Source organism: Rhinolophus ferrumequinum, chromosome 2 (genome assembly GCF_004115265.2).
Source record: "Rhinolophus ferrumequinum isolate MPI-CBG mRhiFer1 chromosome 2, mRhiFer1_v1.p, whole genome shotgun sequence".
Taxonomy (NCBI): Eukaryota; Metazoa; Chordata; class Mammalia; order Chiroptera; family Rhinolophidae; genus Rhinolophus; species Rhinolophus ferrumequinum.
This window is the reverse complement of record NC_046285.1, coordinates 89,441,162-89,459,126: the sequence shown is the minus strand read 5'-3', so window position 1 is coordinate 89,459,126 and position 17,965 is coordinate 89,441,162. Positions and strand designations below refer to the sequence as shown.

Below are 17,965 nucleotides of genomic sequence, written 5' to 3'. Positions count from 1 at the left end.
GCATATTTAAAGGTCCATTATTAAGTATATACAAAATTAGGAAACATATCTTCATGATGAAATAACCATTCTATAATTATGAAACATGCCTCTTTGTAAAATGAAGGGCATTTGCAGATGCAATTAAGATCCCAAGTCCATTTTTTTGAGTTACATAAAAGGAGCAATTATCCTCAGTGGGCAGGAATTAATCAGAGGCACTTAGCCCTTCCTGATGTCAGAGACTATCTCTGTGTTGCTGGCTCTTAAGGAGTAAACTCCCATGAAGTGCGTAGCAATGTTGCGGAAGCCAATACTGCAAGGAACCATGAGTGGCCAGAAAATGAAGCCCCAATCCAGCAGCTATAAGGAAATGAAAAATGCCAACAACCTGAGGGAGCATGAAAGTGGATCTTTCCCCAGTCCAGCCTCTGATAAGACTGCAGTTTCCTCCAACCACTGTACTGCACACCGGGAAGACACTGAAGGACAGAGCCTAGTTAAGCTGTACCTGGAATGTTGACCTACAGAAACTGTGAGATTATGAATGTGTGAGTTTTTTTTGTTGTTGTTGTTGGTTTGTTTTTCTTTTTTTCAAACCATTATGTGTGTTGTATTTTCTAACAGAGATATAACTACTATCTTTAGAATCCTTAAGGGACCAGCTTAACGTGGACATCTCAGTTGCGCTGTACAGCCATGGTGATTCTAAGGACTCACTATCTTATAGGGTACATCTTGTAACAGACATGTTACAGTATGTGTCTTTGCCTTTTATCCATGGGGAGCCCCGTTTATCCTATTTGTTTACTACTAATCCTGGCCTTATCCTCTGTCTCTTCCTTTTGGTATGTGTTAATGTTTCATCTATAATCTAGTTAATGTGCAAATGAAAGCAGAACTATTATATTAATATAACATAATGTATAATTATAAAATAATATATCAGTGTATAAACATTTCAATAGTTGTGTTGTAATGAAGTGATTCTTCAATTAGATTCATTCTTCACCTTAAGGTACACAAATAATACAATTTATATTTTTCAAATGTGAAAAAAATAATAAAGAGACTTTTAAATGGCATAGTTGTATTCAATTAGGAAACTAAATTGAGTAAGGCACAAGAAAAATCAATTGTCCAATTCCCTATAGCTGTGGCTGCTCTGAGTCTTCTGATTTTCATCTATATTTGCTTGTCCAGCATGTGGAAACTTCTATAAATCTAGTCTAGCGTGAGGACTTAGGTTTATGCATTTATGTATTGTTAATACATATCTTGAACCAAGCCACCTTATTATAATTTTACTTTTCATATGTTGACACGAGGCATTTTATTCCCTGAATTGACTATGCAAATTCAAACTTCAAATAAAGTCTCCTTAAATCTCAAATCACTAAGTAGAATTTGCTCAGTGGTATTATTTCACCAAAATTTTACTATTAATATTCCTTAGCAAGTGGATATCATCAGAATTGATCTATACTTTTTGAAATGTGGAACTCTGAAACAACATATAAAGTTACATAGAAATATAGTTTCTATAAACCCTTAATGGATTAAAAGTGTGTAAAATCTCAAAACTTAAAACACTCATAAATCAGGGGTGTCCAAACTGCAGCCCAGGGATCAACTGTGGCCCGCAATCCATTTTTAATTGGCCTGCAGCAAATTCCAAAAATTTATTTAGTTTACTTAAATAAACCAGGTGAGGCAATACGTACTTCACCTCGAGTTGAGTGGCCCGGCGGTTTGTGTATTTTACCGCATATGGCTCTTGGTGAAAAACGTTGATGAAAGTTTGGACACCCCTGTCATAAATAATGAATATCATCATCACAATCCCCTCTCTCTCCCTCTCTCTCTCTCTCTCTCTCTCTCTCTCTCTCTCTCTCTCTCTCTCTCTCTCATAAAAATGACATCTATGGCAAAGAGATTCAGCATGATGAACCAAAGGCCAAGATCCAGAGAGTGTTCTGTTTTTGTCTCCTCACTACTTTATCAAGAGACATAGTAAGACTAGGATAGAGTGTAGTTTTGAATTTTGGATTTTTTTCCCAAAGCAAAGCCCTTATAAAATAAAAATAAATAGATGGTGTTGAGTTAGTTAAATTCAAGAGTTAATCACCTAGACTAAATGACTTAAAACATGTCACGTAAGAGTCATTTTGCATCAAAACGAAAACGTTTCTACAGCTTCGAATGTGACTCTTAAGCCACAGAGATTGGGCTTGCACATTTAACAAAATGCTCTGCCTGAGCTATCCCGTCAAAAAGAATAGCAATGTCAGATGGACCTACACAGGCTCCTGATTAATAGAAGTCCCCATATGATGGAGTAAGTTACTACCTTAATGTACAAGTAATGAACCCCTATTAAGAGGAAGGGTATCATAAGTCAAAATACTGTGGGAAAACCATAAACCTGTGGCAACATAATGGCCACTAGGGCTCAAGCTATACTAATCATGAGTGGTGCGATATCATTTCTCTGGATGAGACAACTAAATATATCCCCTATGAAAGTGAATTCCGGTGTGATCAAGGTTCGGAACTGTTCATTTAAGGTAACAGCAAGGTTCCTATTGAGATACCCCCTTGTTAACTCCTCCTCATAGTCTGCCTTAAACTCGGCTTCAGCTAAGACATACAACGACTTGCTCCGTCTTCATCCAAAGCCTTTCATTTGTCTGAAATGTCCTCAGGAAAAAAAGAAGAACAAAAGATAGAACACTAAAAGTAAACATAAATTATCTCTCCTTCAAATTAATTTTTGCTTTCTTTTTTTTCTCATCTAGTGCACCTGCTAATTTTGTTTAAACCGTCCTGATACATAGTCTATCTTTACTCATTGTTACAAGCACTATTGCATAGCATTTTAGTACTCTGTCTAACATTGAAATGTATGCCTTTTGACATGCGTCCTATATATTTGTCTATTACCAATTGCATGTGGGAAATAAACCCTCCATATGAATTAAATCCTAGTGAGCAAAGAAAACATTTAACACAAAATGTCTAGCATACCATTCATTTGGAAATTTTTTTCACTGACAGTTTAAATTAATAGAAGTGGTTTTCCATTAGTATGACCTGATATGTCCTGATTTATAATTCTATCATTTGGGTAAGACTGATTCTAGTAGGATGAAAAAAATCCAAGTTGATCGTTTACATATTTCATGCTTGCTAAAGAACATTTGATTTCAATCTTATTCTGTTAGAAATTGCTCACAGTTTGATCAGTGTACTTCAATATCTCCTAGAGCAAAACTCAATATTCTCTGCTGTTTTTCAGAGTACACGTGTTCTTAGTTGGAGCAGGCATGTATTTTAATTTAATTATTTCATTATTTATTTGCCTATTATGAATTTACACTTTGTTCTGGAACCTCAAGTGTGTTTCTATATTAGATTCTTTTGGATTATCAATTCAGATATACCTTAGCCATTCCCACACTTTTTCCTGAGTCTCTCTTGGTAACTCAATTCAGGATGCCACTTGTGTTTCCTTCCAGTTTGTACCATGGTGATAATTTTTCTAGGCTCATGCTTGTCGGCATCTATTCACCCTGAATTCTACTGTCACATAGAATCCCAAAGGGCCTTTGATTGTTAACAAATGTCTGTTTCAATATTTATGATGTGGGTTCCACATAATCCCAGGATAACGTGCTTATACAATCTTGATCCTTCGTTACTAAATTTTGAAGTCACTATAAAATGCCTAGTCTCATCGGGTGAGGCGAAGGGACCTGATAGGAAATAAGAGAACTGTTATTCTCTTCCTTGTTTCTATGACACAGGAGGCTGAAGAAGGTGATGGATATTTTATGACCTAAATTTGCCAGAAAGGAATCTGGTATATCTAATTTAATGTAAACAAACAAATAATTCCATATAGCAGTAACAAAAAAAAGAGATAATGTAATATGGTCATGCATAACATATAAGTAACTGGGTAAATCCTTTGCCTAGGATCATTAGAAGTCCATCCTGAAGAAGTGACATTTGAGATGGTAATTACATTAAGAGAGTCAGACATGTAAACGCATTTGAGAGACTTTCAAATCAGAAATCGAACAAATACAAAAACCAAAAATTACCCACCCACAAACACACACACACAAATTAAAGTGTTCCAGAAAAGTAAAGCACTTTGTGTTTCTGAGGGACAAAAAGAAGGCCATTTTGGCAAGGGCATTGTATATAAGGTAGAAAGTATAGACGTATGTGGTCAGAAAAAATTCCAAAGCCAAAATTGTAGGCCATCATGGGAAAGTTGATATTTGCACTCTAAAATCTTTGTATGTTTGCTTTATGTAAAGAAGACTGGAGGAGCACAAAAGTGGAAGTAGTGATATCAGTTTGGAGGCTAGAGTAAGAAATTTCTTTTCTTTCTTTCTCTCTCTCTCTCTGATGTATTACAGAATTGTACACCTGAAAGCTATGTAACTTTACTAACAATTGTCACCCCAATAAACTTTAATTAAAAAAGAAAAAATTTCTAAAGGAGAAGTGATTAGGGATTAAGACAGGATTTTAGCCACAGAGAGAATGAGAACTGATAAAATCAGAGATATTCAGGACTAAGCATATCTCAAAATTGTGTGTTCAACATATGAATGATTTAATTTTTTAGTTAAATGGACAAAACAAAACAACAACAACAACAACAAAAACAGATTTGTTTTGGGTCAGGAGAATAGTTCAGTTTTTGGCCACGTTAATATTGAGTGGTGATTGCCAAGCTGTCTTGAGGTAGGTGCTCAATAACTATATTTGAATGAAGAGATGATTGAATAAATCAATAACATACTTAAAAACCCAATTAGAGAGAATATATACATATATGAATATACTTGTGTATATATATAAAGTACATATATCAATAGGTATGCATAATAATATGTACATATATGAATATGTACATATGTGTGTGTGTGTGTGTTTCTGTGTGTGTGTATTATTTCCAGGAGAGTGTTATAAATAGGATTGGGCTAGGAATATAACTTGGGGAGTAATTAAATGCAGAGATCACTGAGGACAGAACTGTGAAGTACACCAGAATTTAGAATTATAATAGGCAAAAAGGTACTATGAAGATGCTGAGAAAAAACAGGCCTTAAAATTGGAGAAAGATCAAGTGACGATGGTGTCATGGAATGTTATCCTACAAACGCAATCAATCCAAATATCAAAAGAACAGCTATCTAGATATTCAACAAAGCCTATTTAATTCTTAAAGGACTCTGTTCAAGTTCCTAAAACAGAGGGAATAAAAATATGTCTAGGACTTGGACACTCTCTTTGAGACACTCATTCTAACGGGAAGTAAAGGGGATAAATAAATAAATTTGAAGAGAACATGCTACTTGTCAGAACTTTAATAATCATCTTTTCTGGAACATTTTCTGAAAAGAGTATGTGAACTGAGTGTCTTCCAAACATCTGAACTGTATAGCACAAGCTGATGAGAGACCAAAACCAGGCTTCTGGTTCTCAGGAAAATACAGGAAATTACAAGATATTCTTGGGACTCATTCTCTTATTGTTGTGTTGCAATATAATCATTTATTTTTAAATAGAGATTATAATCTGAAGTAGTAAACCCACTTTAAAAAGCAGAAACCAAATAAATACTAACTCAACTATTGATGGGTTGTTATTTTGACCAACTTAAATGCAGTCTGGAGGAAGTAGGGATTCTAGTGGTCGAAAACTGTAAATCATATTGTGGACCATTGATGTAATATTAAATGAAAAATTTTAAACCATTGTATTTTATGTTATTGTCTAAAAGGGTGTATGATAAGCTTTAAATTTTAATTGTAGAATGTGACAGAGGAATATCAAAGTGCACATGGAATTTAAATGTTTGTACCGGTAGAATCCAGTGACAGAAGCTGAATGTTAAAATGCACTTTCCCATAGATCTGAAGGGTTCTGTGAAAAATTTCAATGTTATTTATAATGTTCTGTATGAGGGTATCTAAGAAAAAATAATCATATCTATTTTGAGCTCCAAATGAAAACACAGCAAATGTGAGTATATCATTATGCTAAACTTGAAGACATTTTAAATGGCAATGTTAATATATGCATTTTTCTATAAAGTGATGGTGATGAAATGAAATGTTCCTATGTAGAAATGGATGCCATTTGTCAGGCCAACAGGCTGAGCTTTTTGTTGTGCACTCATCTGCCATACAAGAGTGATGAAAGCCACAAAGAGCCCAGCAGACTCTATTTGTGTTTTGGACTACTGACAAAGGCTTTCTGCCAAAAACAATGATTCAATTCAAGGTGTGTACTCTAAACAGTTACAAATTCTCAATCACTAAAATTCTGAAAAAAGATTCAATTAAGTTAGAATATTTAGTGAAAATATTGAAATTGTATTTGCCACAGAAAATCTTGTTACAATATTGTCACAGCATTTAAGCTAACACTGACACATATAGTCAATATTTAAATATGCTATGCAGGTGAACTTAAAAATCATTCCTCATGTTTATCAAAAATACTGATAGAGTTTATTTAACCCAACTCCTACTGAATGTTAGAGTTAATGAACTATGTTCAATTAATATATAATGACTCAACGTGCGGATGCATAACTTTTATCTGAATACTTTCCTGTTACATATTTATGCTGTTACTAATATCTGTTATTTAAAAATGTATTTAAATTATATTAAAATATTCGAATGGGTTTTCAAAAAATAGACATGCTCTTATCTTTTCTGCTTCCCTTTTTGTTTCCTTAATTTGATTTTTTTTGTATTATTTCAAAGTCAAAATCAATCGGCTGAATAAGTCTACATTATCTAGTACTTGTGGCATTAGTGGATCAGTGATATATAAAAGGATCAAGCTTAATTCCAGATTAGTATAATTTATGTTGCTCTCATATTGGATGGAGTATTTAATTTATAGTCTCATTTTAGGAGACATATAATTTGTAGATAAACAATTTGTAGACAAAACAAAGCTAGATTTTCAATTCGCTCTGCATAACCTATTAGAATTTAAACACTCCCTGGGTCTCAATTTCCTCGTGTAAATTGACAAACATAACTATACTACTCCTTAGAAAACGTCATTAAAAAATACATAAAGAACAGTAAATTGTCTGGTATATAGAAGAAATTCAATAAATGGCAAAATTATTTCTATGGGCTCATTTTATTCTATCCAGATTTGGAGAAGTTTTAATATCACCATCAGAAATAGCAGACTAAAAACAACCTAAAATAAATATATATGGTTATCCATTAATGAATATTACTTTCCTTCATAAATAATCAGCTATATAACTAGATGTTCTCTTATTTAAGGTCAATACATTTTACAAATCCAATAAAAGTAAGTTAGTTCTATTCTTAAGCAAGCTTGTCCTGGATAATTGGGAAATTTGAAGAAAGATATTCACGAGGTAACTAATATACATGATAAATCATATGTAATAAAAATAATGAAAAAAATTACCAAGTGTATTTTAGATAATATTTTCTTTGTTAAACCTGTGCTATACAAGTTCCAGTTATTTATAACAACTCTTTTGCTCATCAACCTAAAACTAATACAGCCTTTTAAGCAATAACATTTTATCTACGAGAAGTGAGAGACTGAATATACAAACAGATAATAGCCAGACCATATATAAAGATAGAACTTTGAATCACAGTCTGCAGCAACAAGCCCAGGAATCTATGCTTTATCTAGAGTAACCAACCCAGGAACTCAACGTATTATTCACAAGTTAAATTTGTAGGAAGTCAGACCACTTATCATCTCTAACAAACATTTCAGCAAGTCAAACAATAACCTCTACAACAATCAGCTTAAAATAGCCAGGAACTGATCAATGCCTCTCAGTTTCCCTAATATTTGTCCCTGCTTCCGACATAGCACCAACCAGAGAAAGCCATGAATACATGTCCAACCAATCACATAGTTTATCCCACTTTTGGTTAGCTCACCTGAAGCTTCCCTGGGCTAACAGCCTCCAACCAAGACAAACTTGAAGCCTCCCCTTGCCCCCATCAAGTTTTCCCATTTTTCTGACTGCCTTTGAATTTCTGCCAAAGTGCAAACAATGGTGATGACACTGTTGCAATCGCAGTTCTGAAAACATAGCCTTTCCATGTTCTCATTTGGTTGGTCTTTCTTATTTCCACAAAAGATAAAAAAGATAAAATCATGAATAACTTTTAATATGAACAAAACTTAAAAGATGACAATACAGAATCAGTGTAAATAAAAACAAAGCCTGAACCCAAGTAGATGCTACAACCTCAGCAATCTGTCTTGCCCAAACTGGCTCCATCCAGGAGCTCTATCTTCTTTTTTAACATTTAAAGGCACAGCCAGGCTTTTTTAGCACACCCCTCATATAAGGGGACTACAGGAGTAAAATGTTAGTAGTGGAGTAGGACATGCTTCTCTACAAACTGATATAAAAGAGCTTTATGATTTTTTTCTTTTACTTTTTAAACCATTGAGTAAATAAGGATGTTAAGTCAGAAATAAGTATTATCCCTGAAAGTTCCTTCTACAAAGCTCACATAGAAGATACACACTCACACCTAAATTGAATAGCTACTCAGAGAAGTAAGTGATCATCAAATCAGGGTGAGAACTAGGGAAGGTATCATAGAAGATGGGGGAAAAATTACAGGGAGTGAAGTGAATTTGTTTATTGTCATGAAGTGTCTTTTAACACAAAGGAACTAACCATCAAAACCAAATTACACATGCAATAATTTGTAAAATGACCGGAATCAAATTAAAAAATGAATCTACTTCTTTTCTTTTTTGCCTCTTTCCCCAGGAAAATCATCAAATGCCAAATTACTAGAATTTTTTGACAAAGGGATTCCTTAACATAACAAACTATTATCTAATCATTTTAGATACAAATACACACAAACACAAGCAATAGAAAAAAACAATATCATATGCTTAACAAATCACACACTTGGTCCTGGGCAAGGTTCTTGCACACCAAATAACTCTCATAATGAGCTACTTGACTATTTGGAAGCGTATGATACAGACTTTCTGTTTTGACCATGACCTTGTGTTACATCCCAAATTCTGTTCAAATGAAACATATTCAATAATACTGAAAGCATTCCAGTTAAGACTGCTAACTTACAGTGGCAAATCATAAGTCCTCTTCTGAAATTCACTTTTTTTTTAAGTCTATATAAAAATAGCATAGATTGCTTTAGAATATATATATGTTTAATATGGAGGGGGGGCACAAATTCATGCCTTTCTGTTTATGTAAGTCTATAATGAATATGTGAAATTTTCAAGTAAGAAGATATAGGTACTTAGGTATTAGAGGCTATTTAGTTTTATTACTATGCTTAATCTAAATGATTGATTGCTTAATATAGTTGAGAAGGAAGAAATGTAGACATACATATTGATATTTAATTTAGGTCATTGGGCTATAAAAGAAAAAGCATGACAGATGAAGAAAAAGACAAACTGTTATTATACTTCCATTTTCAAAAGTGGTAACAATTGGATATGTTCATATGTTATAAATGTTATTAGAACTTGCCAGGTAATTCTAGTATGACCTTATGTTCTATGGTTTAATTTTAGTCTTTGTTTATTTTTTTCAGATATGATATATTTCATACAAAACAAAGTTAGTTTTCTATAGCCAATCATATAATTGCTTTTTGAATCTTCTACATGACTCACAGCAGAAGACATTGTGGGGGTCTCTATTTGCCATTTTAGCTCATATTGAAATATAATTTCATTAAGTAGCATACAAAATAATTTAATTTACATTGAAATATCCCAGTGTGCGAAATATGTTGCAACAAAATTACCTCAGAAAACTAGCATGTATGTATATCTACAGGATTCATAATACATACTTCACAGGAAGAGTTTACGGATATATATCTATATATCTATATATATCTATATATCTATATATATATATATATCTATATATATATATATATATATATATATATATATAGATATATATATATATATACTGAAATTGTAAAGAAACCAGAAAGATAAATTGTGATTGGGAATGTAAAAGGAAGAAATCAAAGAGGCACAATTCCCATTTAAGAGGGATAACAAACTATTATTTACTAATAGGTTTTCTAGCAATATCTTAGTTTTAGTGGATTTAACTCAGATTTTCTGGACATTTAATTTCTTTACCAATATGAGGATTCTATTATTCAAACTTATTTTGCTTGTTAATGTTCTACTTGTCTATTGTGTGGCCATCATTCTTTATATGCAGCCTTATCAAATTGTATGTGTACAAAAACACAAGTGACAAAACAATAGTGCTTATAAGACTATGGCCCCCACCCAAAAAAAAAAAAGTCTACATAGGGGTAACTTTTAACTAGAGCATTTACTGTAGTGATTGCTGTAATATATGAAATATGAAATTCCTCTCATGGAAGTCTGAAAAATCAGTACCAAAATTGGATGTCAGGTAAACGTATAAAAACTGTCCCTGTCAAGAATGTTATTAAAAGTGACACTATTACATCCTTATATAAATGTCTTTGATTGATGGGTAGCCAAATAAATGTAATAAAGCACAATGTAACATTTGATGACTAGTAACCTACTATCAAGCTGCTTTAAAATTTTAGTTTTTCAACTTTAGTTCCTGGTGTTTTTAAGGTTCAAAAAGAAAGTTTAAATGACAGACTACTAATTCATCATTTTATCCCTTAGTATGTAAACATCATAAAAAAAATAAATCTGAGATGATTTTAAATATCCTCATTTGTCATTGTTAATCTACGTAAATAATTATATTTCCTTAGAAAATAAAACTAAATATAGAAGTTATTTCTCTTTTAATTCTAATGTTGAAGCATGTCATATGTTCACCCCAAAAATATTATATGTAAATACCTTATTTTTTCTAAATAACTTCATTTCCAACAGTGTTCAGCAATTTAAGTCCAATATGTTTTATAAAATTTTATCCCATTTTATTCTGTTACAATGCACTTAGATTCGATAACATACACTAATTCTATTTTCATTAGAAAAATTATTGACATAAATTAAATAAGAATATAAAAGAATATGCTTGAAATACATCTGGAAATTACATTGACTCATCTTCCCTCTACTTCCCACTTTGAGATAATATTTCACCTCTGCATTAAAACAAATAAAATTGTGTTTATGAAAGTGTTTGGAATCCTTTAAGCTCAAAGTTTGTTGTATACAAATAGATTATTTTATTATCATTTCTATGCACATTTTATGTGTACATAACTTAAATGAAGTAAGTAAAGTTTACATGTTTAAGAGATGTGTTCAGTCAGAATTTATTTACACTAATCAATGACAGAATGGAAACTGTCATAATGTGTTAAAAGACTAGATTAGGGGTATGTGTGTGTGTGTACACGTCTGTTGGTAATTATTTTACACTACGTAATGAAAATGCCCATTTTAAAATAGGACCTGCTTTAAAGACAATTTGACAAATTTGTGAAACCAAGTTATTTTTAAAAAATCCGTATTTTAAATTTGTGAACAAAATAAACTTTAACTGGAAAGAACAACTGAAAACTGAATTTACATTTCATAGCGTATAGAAAATTACATTTTCTGTAATACAGAATATCCTTTATATGATTTTTTCGTCCTACAGATTTTGTTCCAACATTTTATAAGAACAGTATGTTCTCCAAGTAAATCCACTAGACTTTTTTTTCAGCTACCAATGCATGTTTTTCTAGTAAGAGTATAATATAGAGAGGAAATAATTTGACTGGTTTTCAAAACACAGGAATTTTTAATGTAGCACTTTTAGTAACTAGGCTGCTATCACGGCTAGTCACAAAAATGCTGTATCATAATTTTTACATATCTATGTAATTTAATAAGTTTTTACATGGCTCAATAATATAATTAATATGGATGTTCTCTGGTAAGAATATAGTACTGCTTACTTAATAATTGCTGGAAGCCACAGGAGAAAATGAAATATTTTAAATACCTCCTGTGGCTTCCAGCAATACTGCACACGTAATTCTACTTGTCTGAAGAAGTTTGTGGAACCATGGATATGAGGAGGCACAGTGTAGAAATCAAATTAGATATTTTATATAAAAATTATTTAAAAAGTTAAGGTCTACTAAAATGTAAGAAATTAATGTTGCAACATATAAGGAAATAAACCACACCAAAGAACACTCCCTCACTTCATAAATGTTGGTCAGCTGTCTTTCTCCATCATTGTCACATTTAAAAAGTGGGACTGGTATTTGAAACAAAGAAGTCAAATATCACTCTTTTCCTGATCACTGCACTGTACACCTGAAGCTAAAGCTGAACAGTAATGAATGTCAACTACAATTATATATATAATTACAAGAAATGGAATACAGCATTAGGAATAGCAACAGTGGAAATGTATTGGCTGTATGCAATGTCAGAGGGGTAAATTGAGGTTGTCATTGTGTGAGGGATATAAATGATAAATGTCTATTACATTGTTTTGTACACCTGAAACTAATAAAAAATATAAAAAATAAAATAATAAAAATAATAACAACAAAAAAAAGGTATACAACAGCGTCCCAAGAGGATGCTATAAGAATGGAAACCACGAGAAGCTAATGTTTCACAAATAAGGACTCAGGAGCCTGCTCCTGGTTTAAAAAGTATGTGAGAATTTTTAGGCATGACCATATACAATTACAAAGACTTTCCCTGGAAGGCCTGGCAGTGAAAGCTGCCCTCCATACAACAAACTTCATCCTCAGCTAGGGCACTGCAGTCTCTGAACGTAGTGGTGATCAAGGATTCAGGACCCCTGGCCAGCCATGTTCATACACTACACAGCTAACTTCCTAGCCCACCGCCTTCAATCTTTACTTTGGAGGCTTTCAGCAGAGGTCTTCCTCAGGTTCTTCTGCTAAAACTGCCTTATTAGGAGAAGGCAAAGTCCTTGAAGACACTTTTCCTCCACTCTGACTCAGTATTTAGTACTCAACTCCTAGCTCTTCCCACTGCCTTCTCCAATATTCCCCTTGTTTTATGAAATTGCAGGAACCTTCTGTTTGGGGTTCCCTTGGCAGTAAGATGATCCCCATGTCTGTGCTGATTGCCTCAACATGTCGTTCCTTAGGGTCAAAAATGAAACAGTGAGATATCTCCATAATGATTTCCATTGTGGCTACAGCAATCTGCAATCCCACCAGCAGTGCAGGAGGGATCCCTTTTCTCCACATCCTTGCCAGCTCTTGTTGTTTGTTGATTTATTGATGATAGCCATTCTGACCGAAGTGAGGTGATATCTCCTTGTGGTTTTTATTTGCATTTCTCTAATGATTAATGAGACTGAGCATTTTTTCATATGTCTGTTGACCATCTGTATGTCCTCCTTAGAAAAATGTCTCTTCAGGTCCTCTGCCCATTTTTCAATTGGGTTGTTTGTGTTTTTGGTGTTGAGTTGAATGAGTTTTTTAAATAAATTTTGGATATTAACACATTATTAGATGTATCATTGACAAATATCTTCTCCCATTCAGGGTGATGCCTTTTTGTTTTATTGATGGTTTCCTTTGCTGTGAAAAAAACTTTTTAATTTGATATAATCCCATATGTTTATTTTTACTCTTACCTCCCTTGCACGAAGGGATATGTCAGTAAAAATATTACTTAGTGTAATGTCTACAAATTTACTTCCTAAATTTTCTTCTAGGAGTTTTATGGCTCAGCAATTCCACTCTTAGGTATCTATCCAGATAATCTCAAAACACTAATTTGAAAAAATATATGCACCCCTATGTTTATTGCAGCACTATTCACAATAACCAAGACATGGAAACAACTGAAACTCCCATGATTAGTGAATGGATTAAGAAACTGTGGTACATTTATACAATGGGGTATTATTGTCCATAAAGAAGAATGCAATCTTACCATTTGCAACAATGTGGATGGACCTAGAGAACATTATGCTAAGTGAAATAAGTCAGACAGAGAAAGACAAATACCATGTGATCTCACTTATATGTGGAATCTAAAGAATAGAATAAATGAGCAAGTTAATCAGAAACAATCTCAGAGATATAGAGGGAAAACTGAAGGTTGCTAGTTGGGAGGGGAATGGGGATAAGGGAGAAGTTGAGGGGATTAGAAAGCACGATCCATAACCACAAGATTGCCACGGGGATATGAAAGACAGTTTGGGGAATATAATCAATAATGTAAAGATTATGTAGGGTATCAGATGGGCATTTGTCTTATTAGGGAGACCACCTCAGGGATGATGTAGATGCCTGATCACTGCACTGTACACCTGAAGTTGAAGCTGAATAACAATGAATGTCAACTATTATTTTATACATATATATATATATATACACACACACACACATATATATTTGAAAAAATGTATGCACTACATATATATGTATGTCACTATATGTATATGTAGTCTACATATATATGTAGTCACAAGATGTGGAGTACAGCATAAGGAATAGAGTCAATGGAATTGTTACAGCTATATACAATGTCAGAGGAGTAGTTATCACTTTGTGAGGGGTATAAATGTGTAACTATTACGTTGTTTTATACAACCGAAACTAATAAAAAAATGAAACAGGGAGGAGATAGTGATGTTATACCTCTTGCTTATACTATTGTAGTTAATGGTAAGAGGCTTGACTGTTCCTTTAATTCTGGCTTGATGTCTTAATGAGCTATTCTAACACCTGATGGCTCAGCTGACTCCATCTCAGCTGACAAGTACATGTCCTACTGCATCAAGTTCTTAGAAAATGAGAATGAAAGATAATCCAAAGATATCTACTGAACTAATGGCATTACAGGAAGAAGGCTAACGAATGGTGACGACTACAACCACGGTGAGAAGTTCTGTGGTCAAGGTTCATTTCCGAGGTGAAAAATCAAAGACTGAATTTAGATTATAGTTTTGAGAAAATAAAATTATGAAACACAGATGAGATAATACATAGAAGGAGTTATAGGATCAAGGGAGTTTTCATTTTAAGTTATGGTGAGACTGAGTTGTTGTGATATCAAATATGAGGTTAGAAAATTCTAAAGGTAAAAGAGAGTATTAAATAATACTAGGGTTTTAAGAAGGTGGAAGGGGCCTGAGTGCATTGCCCTCCTTGCCCAGGAAGGAGGAGGGACCATGTCTTCATTATATTAAATTCAAAGAAAAGAGTGTGGATGTAGACAAACTTGGAGATCTGAAGGTAGCACATTCAGATAGTTTTTGTTGTACAAGAGGTTAGACAATTTTGTGAACTCATCCTAGAAAAAGTGCTACATACATCATTGCTGAATACCACTATGGTCACCTTCGAAGTACTCCCCTTGGGAAGCTATGCAGTGATACCAGTGCCTAGTCCACCCTTAAAAGCAATTTTGGAACTCTTTTTCTGGAATGGCCATCAGAGCTGTCATTGTATTACCCTTGATGTCCTGAATGTCATCAAAATGTAATCTTTTTAATATTTACTTTATCTTCGGGTAAAGAAAGAAGTCATTGGGGACCAGGTCAGGTGAGCAGGGAGGATGTTCCAATACATTTATTTGTTTACTGGCTAAAAACTCCCTTACACACAGTGCTGTGTGAGCTGTTGCATTGTCATGATGGAAGAGCCATGAATTGTTGGCAAGAAGTTCAGGTCATCGAACCTTTTCACACAGCCTTTTCAGCACTTCCAAATAGTTAACTTGGTTAACTGTTTGTCCAGTTTGTCCAAATTCATAATGAATCTTCCCATTGATATCAAAAAAGGTTAGCAACATCGTTGCAATAAGTTTGTGAACTTAATTGTCAGACCTCAAATAACTTAAAATTTATCACTGTGGAAGTTGAGGGAATTATCTGATAAAAGAGATGCAGATATGAGGGGGGAACAGACATTGGGACTAGTGTAGAGCTGTGAAAGAACCCAGAAGTGAGTGTTCTCTCCAATGTCATACGTGTAATGCCGAGGGTGAAACACTCAACAGAGGGGGGAAGAGTTCAATGACCAGCTTGAATAGCTTGTTCTCCAAAGTTCCCCAAGACACCTTTCAAAACCTTGCAATGTGCCATCTTCTTTCCATAAACCTCTCACAGAGCTATAATTCCATTTCTTTTTAGAAACTGGACTCCATTGTTTCTGGTCTCAGGAGTAAACAGTCAAAGGAGAGGCTGGGTGGTTACACTGTTCTACTGAAAACATGTATTATTTGAAAAGCTGACTAATGAAAACTGAAATCCATAGCCTCCTTCTGTGGCTCAGTTCCGGAACATGTAAAGTCAGCTCATACTGTCCAAACAGTACAAAAGAGGATCATAAAGAACTTAAAATTTTGGCTTTACTCATAGCAGAGACCATTAGGGGAACCCTACTAAAAAGCCCAATTAATTATTCTGCAATGATGTCCTCAGGGAGCAATCAATATTCCCATTTAATAGAAACCTTTAAATCAGCTCTTCAGTTTCTTACCAGTATTCATACATTGATCATAATACATTTGAGGAAAGACTCCAATTCAAAATTTAAAAGTGAAAAGCCCAGATATGTAAATACACACAGAGATGTATATGAATTACAGTAATGAACTAAATAATACTTCAAAGAAATTGTATATCTTCTGAAATTTAAGAGGATAGTGCAAAATTGAGAAAATAACCAGACAATAAGAACAAAAAATATATACAGTAGGTGCCAAAAAATGTATACATACTTTAAGAAAAGAAAAACTGTTGTATTAAATTTGTAATAATCAATATATACCGACAACAAAAAATGAATACAAGTCACGTTTGACTTCTGCAATTACAAGAGGTGTTCAAAGTGGTTACCATAAGCGTCCAGACACTTCTGATTACGGTGAATTACTGCTTGAGCATTGCTGACTAAAGCGTCCACTTGTATACATTTTTTGGCACACTCAGTGTATAAGAGTTCTGGAAATTTAGAAAGAAAATGGATAGCAAAAAATTAAAAACTCAGAAAAAAACTAGAAGAGAGAAATATTTGACAATATTCTAAAGAGTTGGGAAATTTATAATTTGTAATTAAACATTCATAATACACAAAAAATAAGAAAATTAGATGCCCAATGTTACAGCAACAAAAAGATATGCATTAAGAGAGAAATATTAAGGAAATTGAGCATTAATTTATGAGCCTTATGATCAAAGACTGGAGACTCTTGTAAGAGAGGAAAATAACTTGGAGGGAGGATATTACCAGTATTTCGGATCCTTGTGTTTGATTCCTTCTTGTCATTTACAGGTCAGTTGATGTCTCAACTTCCTAGAGCAACTTTTGTAAACCATCTAATCTAATGTGAACTCTCTGACTTATTTAAAAATACATTAAAATTGTTTACATATTTATCAAGATATTATTTATTGCCTATTTTCACACACTAGAATTTATGTTCTATGAGAATTGGAAACTTATTTGTTGTGTTAAACCACTTAGAACAGTTCCTAGCATTATGAAGTTACTTAATTTTTAGTTAAAGTTTTTGTTGTTCAGTTTTGGTTCATGTCTTCATTTGAAGAACTTCTGTTATCTCCTTCAGCTACTTATGTTTCTTTAAAAATACCCACCTGCAAATCTGAATCACTGTTGTGTTGTAACTTAATATAGCAACATTATTTTTCTCTTTTCTCCCAGTTTTGAAAGAATTAGAATTTACTATTTAAATGTTAACATATATTCCTAAAAGGTCGCAAATGTGTAAGTTGGCAAGAGTTGAAAGTGAATCCTCACTTAAGCAAGAAGCTATTAAGAGTATAAGGAATTTAGGTAAAATGCTGGATACAAATTACCAAAAGTTCTTAGAAGAAAAGAAAAAATAAATAAAAATTATATTAAAGTAGTAAACTGTGTATTATCATTTCACTTTTTAGAATGGTCTACTTTATTATTTTGGAAAATAAACTAAATTCTCCCACTGC

General features: G+C 33.2%; 1 long non-coding RNA gene across 1 annotated transcript in view; it reads left to right on the top strand.

The window, feature by feature from the left end:
- The first annotated feature begins 248 nt into the window (after nucleotides 1-248).
- The window catches only part of LOC117013370 (uncharacterized), a 37,166-nt gene continuing 19,449 nt past the window's right edge, over nucleotides 249-17,965 (top strand). The window contains exon 1 of the long non-coding RNA XR_004421324.1: nucleotides 249-530. This is a non-coding gene — a long non-coding RNA (uncharacterized LOC117013370). The remainder of the gene's footprint in view (nucleotides 531-17,965) is intronic.